The sequence below is a fragment of the Setaria viridis genome, chromosome 1 (assembly GCF_005286985.2).
Source record: "Setaria viridis chromosome 1, Setaria_viridis_v4.0, whole genome shotgun sequence".
NCBI lineage: Eukaryota > Viridiplantae > Streptophyta > Magnoliopsida > Poales > Poaceae > Setaria > Setaria viridis.
The window spans coordinates 11,902,585-11,910,803 of NC_048263.2; the positions used below are offsets into that span (position 1 = coordinate 11,902,585).

The 8,219-nt window shown below is 39.0% G+C and overlaps 1 long non-coding RNA gene across 1 annotated transcript; it reads right to left on the reverse strand.

Moving 5' to 3' along the window:
* Positions 1-3,681: 3,681 nt before the first annotated feature.
* On the reverse strand, positions 3,682-7,581 carry LOC117865193 (uncharacterized). Its single transcript, XR_004642477.2, has 3 exons — positions 7,370-7,581; positions 4,066-4,688; positions 3,682-3,954 (listed from the first exon to the last, which is right to left on the reverse strand). It is a non-coding gene; the product is annotated as an uncharacterized lncRNA (long non-coding RNA).
* Between the last annotated feature and the right edge of the window lie 638 nt (positions 7,582-8,219).

The following is an 8,219-nucleotide window of genomic DNA, read 5'->3' on the forward strand; positions in this document are numbered from 1 at the left end:
GAATAAACAGTGACTTTGCTGTAGCCAGGACAATTATTGAGGAACGGAGCGCCGTCAAGCTGTTCATGCAATAGAAGTGGTGAATTATTGAGGAGACTCCCGAAGCCTCTACCGCGGCTATAAAAGGAGCTGCCAGGTGAAGCATTGAGCATCACCGAAGCAGACACCGAACCACCACCGTATCAGGCAACCACCAAAGAAGCAAGATCACCGAAGACCTCCACCTACACTCCACTCATACTCCATGAAGATATCCACTACCTCTGAAGTGCTCTGAGGAATATTAGCCACTATTAGTAGAATCACCCACTACCGTTGTATTACTCCACCACCTCTATACTACTAGAATAAAGGGAGGCCGTCGAAGCTCGTCCCTCGGTTTGTAAGGTAATCAAGGTTTGTACTAAGTGCTTGGGGTTTCCTGAAAGGGAAAGCCGCGTGTAAGCTTGTCCCGTGGAAATGGATTAAGCTGTCCTGGTAGTATCCCTGCCTTCCTTTAAGCTTGTTCGTATGGGGCGATGTCTCTATGCTAGGGACCCTAGAGGAGAAACCTCTGCGTGTGTCGTTCTCGTGTTAGCCCTGGTAGCAGCGTTTGAGGAGAACCCTGTGTGCGCAGAGAAGTGTTCCCTTTGGTTGGAACTGCCTGGGGAGACGGTAGAGCCTGAGTCCTGTGTGAGCGTGGCTGGGGACGGTGAGGGTGAAGACCGGGCTGGCCTGGTTCTGAAGCGAGCCAGCGATGCATGCGGTGAGTACCGAGTAGGATTGACACAAGCATAGCAGCACGTCCGGCTAAATTTTTCAGTGTCGCCAACTCGCAAAGATCCTGAGAATCAATATAATCAAGATATATACCTAATCACGCACCCGCGCGTACCATATCTGCTGAATAGTTGCTGAAAGCGACCCCGTATAGTAGCTCAATAGTGCTCAATAGTGAGCAAATAGTGCCGCCATATTTTCATCCATCCTGAGGTGCTCCACCCAATCCGTGGTGAGTGCTCGGGCACTATTCATATTCCCATTTTGAATAGTGAGCTGAATTTCAATAGTGCTGTGAATTTGAATAGTGTTCGTTGAATTTGAATAGTGCGGTGAGTAGTAACTCGAAATTTGAAATCCGAATTTTTCGAAGTCGCTTGATTTTCGTCGCTTGAACCGTCATCCTAATAATTTAGGGTTCGTACCTTCTCTAATAAGTTAGGGTTGCGGCTGACTATAGCAACAAACTAAGATATTTTAGGTGGTAATTATCTCATAATTTATCTCTAATTAATCTTGGATTAAATTTAATTAATATCATGTGATTAATCATAGATCATATTCCAACATTTTCCCGCTTGATCGAATGGTTAATCGCTTATATTCGCATCACACATATGTTCACACTCAGTACAACAGCAAGACCAGACCAATGCATCATCAGTAGCATTTAATTCGCCACCAAGACCCATTACCTACAGTTCACTGTAATACCTCAATAGAACGCTTAGACTTATCGAGAGTTAGAGAATTAATGATCTCTTTATGATTTGTTTCCATGAACCACATGTTACAAAATCAATCCGAGGATTAGCACAGAGACATTGCTCATTCCTTATTTCAGGCTTATATCAACAAGATGCTGGCCAGCCGTAATATCATTAAAGCCTTCAATAAGAAATGTCACTGCATAACGCACACTATCTCAGGGCTGACTAATTATGCGCTCATAATAACTTATTCGATCTTGGGCTTATATCTTTCACAAACGCTTTACATAAATGTGATTAGCTAGATCACTCGTCTCGTTGTTACTCGAAGAGAGTAGTCAGTAATAAATTTTCTTTATGACAACATTAGCTTGGGAATTTAGCCTTTTAATTTATAAGACTTGCTTAACAACATGCCACAATATTATGTATTTATTAATAATACAGCAAATAATCATTTGGAGTACCTTAATGACATAACTCCTTTTGTAAGAGTGTTAATGTGTACTTAACCATGGTTTTCTTAATGTCAACACAACTCACGACTTAATGTCCAAACTTAACTAACCGTAAGGACTTCTTAATATAAGCATGTAAAACTTGATGTTCTGCAAATAATGCAAAATGTTTTAACAACTTATTCCAGTGGTCCTTGTGGTCCCTAGTTTAAATAAAATACCAAGTATCCCAAATAAAAACAATTTAGAGCACACTAAGTTGAACACGCATAATGTTCAACAAAATTAGGAGAAGCATGGAGAAACTTATTTGCCCTTAATTGTTTGACTATACATGATAACATTCACGTCCATGCATAGGCTTGACCTATCTTAGTAATACTTTAATGCCCAAAATATAATAGGCTTCACCAAGACTTTATGTTGGATGAGATAATAGAACATCTATCTTTATGTAGTATACCCTTTTGCTACCTGCTTATACACAATAATCCACCTTAATATCGATTTTCTCAATCAAATCATTTGAACTCGCGGTTCCTTTAATTCTGGTCCCACTTGTCTCTTGTATTTCATAACCAAAAACTTTACGCTATGAAAATATCTAACACAAGTTACAATTAGAGAACAAGATAATAATTTGTCTCACAAAGCTCTAAAACAAACATCATGACAAGTTTAAAATATCGACCGAGATAGGAAAAAGGTCTCACAATATTGGCCCCTTAGCCTTGGTTATGAGCCTAACTCTTGATTCTTTCGTCACTCCCACTGAAATCACATTTAATTACATAGACCCTTTACAGTCCACTGTACTAATCCCAATAGAATTCCTATTAGATTCTATTAATGCTCATCTACCTGTCTAAAACCATAGAGATCTACTTACAATCTCATAAAAAATAGAAATAGTAGTAATCATAGCAAAATAAGGCTCTTATCTTTTGTGATAGAATTGAGGCATTAAATTATCCCTCCTTGTGAGCTCTCACAGATCTCTGCATCCTATAAGAACACAGCCTGTCACATTTCAATAAACTTAGTGAAGCAATTAGAACAGTGGCAATGGTAGTCGCTCAAACTTAATTTTATATCCTACAATAGCTCATTAACTTAGACATTACTTATATCTTATTTAAATACCACTGATGATCTTCCTTTGCCAAAACTAGCCCACCACAGGGATGGCTAGAGAATGAACTAGAGTAGCAAAGCTATGATCAGATATTCACAAACAGTGATGGCTACATGAGTACAGACCATACTTCAAAAGTCTATGGTTCTATTGAACTAGTCCACCCAGCGATGGCTAGAAATGAAAAAGAACAACAAAACTTGTGAACATGTACTCATTAATTAGCGTAGCGGTGGCCAGAAATAATGAATAAATGTCACACTAACTTATTTGAGACAATTGGTAATTATGGAGTATATCTCCTATCATAATGGTATTTAGCGAGCATGACTTTCAATATATTCACCCTTCATTATGTTGATTTTCTATTTCAGCCTTTTGAATATTGAATCCATTCTCAGTGGCAAATAAGAGTATTGCGAGAGAAATTATAGCTCCTTTATTGTCTTAATGTATTTCCCCTTAATATATTCGATGCACTATACGTAATGGATGGAGTATCATTTTATTGATGAGACATTCCATTCTCCCCTTGGAATTGCGGTCTAAAGGAAAGTGAGCCACAAATTGGACAAGGTCTCATCATTTCCTTATGCACACACACCACATAATTATACTATTTCAGAGAGCACATAAAAATTTTATTTGTCAAATAGCAAGACAAAACAATAATATGGATAAACCTGATGATGAACTAATTAATACCACAAAAACATAATATGACATGATAATAAAACAAACTAAAGTTTCTCTTAAACTATTTATTACATCATCAAGCTCAATGTTGGAGTCTCTAGCTAATTCTAGTAAGAATCTCATAACTTCTTGGACTTCAACTTTATCAATTATCAATCTTTTTCTCCCCTTCTTCTTATGGATCCTTATGCAGAATCTGCAAGTGATGTGCACAATTGCACCTTAGTCCACCATTAAGAGAAAATAATTTTCTAAGAACCTTAGTCATAATGAAACAACATTATCAACCTCATTTGCAGTCACTTACTTAAGGATCTACTTCTTCATTATTTACAAATCTAACAAAATCAAGAATGCTCCAAGTCTCCTTATTAGCATTGCAGCTAGTCTTGATGGGAGCATAACAAGCTAGCAAAGATGACATAATACTTTCCACGAGGAGACCATCATAGATGTCCACTCCAAGTGATTCTAACTCATTTGCCAAGTTAAATATGCTCAAAATTTGTCTCATGACTCCACCTTGACCATCATAAAGTGAGGACATATTAGTAATAAGGACATTGGAATACATCTCAAGCGAAATCTTATAATGTTCTTCAACTGACTTTAGTAGTTACTTAGCATCCAACTCCCTTTCATCTATCTTATCAGGAATGCCTCCCCTTATGTCTATTAACATCAATTACTTAATGATCCTTTTGGCAATTCTGTTGAATTTCTCCCACTTCTCAATGTCAACAGTGTAATTATCAAACTTATGAGCATATTCAAAACTGTCACACATAATGGGAGCTACTGGCTTATCCTCACGTAATGCATAATAAAGGTCAAGAATCATGAGGACCTCTTGCACATCTTTCTTCCAGGCATGAAAATTATTGCCATTGAGAGGAATAATGGCTCTTAGTGAAACTGCAATATCCTCAACTGAAAATTATAGTAACAACATAATATTTTAGTAATAGCACAATAAGATGCACATAAAAGCACGAAATTAACCCTATGGTGGTCTGATTAAAATCATGCAATAAGTTTCAATTTGTATCACCAGTGGGCAAAAAACAAACAAAACTTATCGTTGACTCATAATTAAAACAACGGTGGTCAGAATTAATTACAAGTGTACTCTAATCGAACTTCTCAGTGGTTCCATTCAATTAGAGAGCATCTTAATTGTACTTGGTGGAAAACCATAATTTTCAGTGTAATTACGCAACTAAACAGTAATTAACATAATTTAAACAGCTCATCGAAAATAAACATAAACAATGAATTAAATAATGAACACTAATGCAATATTTAATCTTGAACATAATGGAAACATTAAATAAACTAACTCATTCTAAAATTAAACTTAAACTTAAACATAATGGAATCATGCCAACATAGCACAAAGTATTTAATGGAATAAGATTGCACTATAATTTAAGGGCTCATAAAATTTAAATCTCAACTTTATTAAGCAGTGCATAAACATTAACATCATAAATTGCACTAAAAATAATATGGCTCATAAATCTTATAGCCAAAACTCAAATATGACTTTATTGAAAATTTCCCAAACTTATTCTTAATGTGCCTTTAAAATGCCAAATAAGTTAAGGGAAGAAAACTTATTCACAATGCGAAAATCTACTAGTAATTGGCAATGAACTTCATTGCATACGAAAATCGTAGATTACTAAAAATGTGTGACATAAGCATTAAGTGACTTAATACCCAAATTTACTCTTAATTTGACCTTTAAAACAAATTACCAGAATAATGGAAATTTATTCATGATGAGAAAATCTACTGTTAACAAACTTATTAACTCAAGACTTTTTGAAATATCATCAAATAAATTGAAGCCTAAAAACAAGTAAACGCTTATGGGAAATAAATAAAAATAAAACATAAATTGTAAAGGCAAAACATTAATTCGGCTAAGAAAACGTCGAAATTAGCCCATGAACTAAAACAGCCCGCAACGACCCATAACACATCGTAGCACAACTCCCTTTACTCGCGCATTTGACCCAGCCCACCGAAGCCTGCTCTTGGCTCAGCCTTTTTCGAAAACAGCCCAACTTGGCCCATCATCGACTTGGCCTGCCACCACGACCTGCTCCCACAGTGTCAGATGCGGGAGCCGCCGTAACCGTCCGATCAAGATCGGGCGCCCAGGGTTCACGGTGCTGAGCACCAAGGCTCACGTGGCCGAGCCAACCCTAGCCGGCCCTCACTCTCTCAGCCGCCTTTCTCCTCCTCCCCTCCTCTCTCCCTATCCCGATGAGCACCACGGTCACCGCCGCCGTGGCTTCACCGCCACCCTTGCCAGCATCGCCGCGGGCCCTCCCGCCAGTGCCACGTGCGACCTAGTCACGTGTGGTCCATCAGGGGGGCCGCTGGGTTGCGTCTATGGTGGGCGCGCGAACGGTAGCGCGGGAGAAGCAGCGCATCCGCTCCGTCCCCCGATCCGGCGGTGCGCCGGTGAGCCAAGGCTGATGGCTCCGAGAGGGGGGTCGAAGGTCCGGGTGCGGCGAGTCTCAAGCCACAAAGCTTGGAATGGCGACATGAAGCGTACTGGCCCGGCTGCTAAAGGCGCACGCTCATCAGCAACTCAAGCCGTGGGCGTCCCTTGCTGATGCAGCTTGTCAGGGAGGCGGCTGTCATCCACGCGCGACGGCCTCATGCCATGCGCTGTCAGCAACCAGGTAAGATCCCTAACCTTCATCTTAGGGTTAGGGTTCTTCGAGATTTGGGGAATTTTTGGGGAAAAAAATTGGAGCTTTTACTTAAACTTTTCGTGATTTGCCCAATTCCTCTCCTAATGGCTGATGCACACTTCAATTTCATGAATTGAATACTAATCGTGCTAGATTTAGGCTTAACAGCGCAGAATTTGGGGAAAACTAGGAAACAGTGAACCCTAGGCCCTAATTTCTCAACTTAATCCTGAAATTTGGCTTTACTGCGGCTCGGATTTTCTAACTTAGGTACTAATTAGCCACAAAAGCATCTAATTCGGTACTGATTAAACTAACGGATCAATTATGTTAAACTTGAACATAATTAGCCGAACTAGATTAGAACTTAATTACTCATGTGACGTGCATAAATTAATCTGCGGAAGCCTAATTGCAAACTTACAAGCACACAAGATCTAATGGCAATTTAATTCTAACCTTGATCACTTAATTTGCACATAACTTGTATAGGATTTGATCTGCATCATCACTAATTGCTCATGTTCAAGCATAACAGATCCAATCTACACTAATTGCACGTGAAACTTTAACCAGATTGCACTGTGCATCACTGATTGCGCGTGACATTTGCAAAAATCATAATGCAGAGACTTAATTGCATATGAACATGTACTAATTGCACATCAAGAATTAATCTGCATAAACTTAATCACTTATGGCTCTTAAAATCTAAACCTACACTAATCAGAGGTCTAAACTTGATTAGCTCCGGCTATTAGGATCGTGTCAGGACTACGATGGCTCATGATACCGATTGTTAGATTTAACTTAGTCTAGCATTAACTTAAACAAGATCTCAGCTTAGTCTAATCATGACCACTAATCATAATTAATGCGGAATACTTAGATTAGACTAACCAGAGCCTTGAGAGTCCATTGATTTGCCTCTGATGTCGATGTAGATGCTTGATGTAGTAGTAGCAGTGAAGATTAACCACCAGATTAAGAACAAAGGTTCTCAATCTGATGATCCGTGGCCTGGACGTGGGTACGAGCTTCTACCCCTTCAGTGCCCTTAGCAATCGGATTAGATCTGTTCTGGTGGAAGAACAGATCGGTTTCGGGTGGCTAATCACGTTGTTAAACAGTAACTCGCGATTAGGAGGCCCCCTTATATATATAGCACTGCAGGGGTAGGGCCGTACCATCTCCAATAAGTTAGGGTTGCAGCCCACTATAGCGACAAATTGAGATATTTTAGGTGGTAATTATCTCGTGATTTATCTATAATTAATCTTAATCTCTGATTAAATTTAATTAATATCATGTGATTAATCAGAGATCATATTCCAACCAAAGTTATTAGGACCGGACCGGTCATCGAACCGGTGAGACCTTCGGTTTAATGGTTCACTGGTCAAACCGTTAAAAACCAATTGAACCGTCGGTTCGATAACTTTGAACCGGAGAAGTGAACCGGCCAAAGATACCTTTGAACCGGTCGAATATACGAGCCATGATTAATACATAATTACATATACAAGTTCAATAGGGAGGGACAAGTTCACAAATTCAAACAACAACTTGACAATAGGGACAATATCCAAGTTCAACTATTCAAATGTTAAACATGCAAATCACAAATTTAAACAGCAACTTGACAATAGGAATAAGTTCGCAAATTCAAAGTTTTCAAACAACTTGACAATAGGCAGCCACAATGCACACAGCCACACAATGACACAAGTACACAACCACAATGCACAGC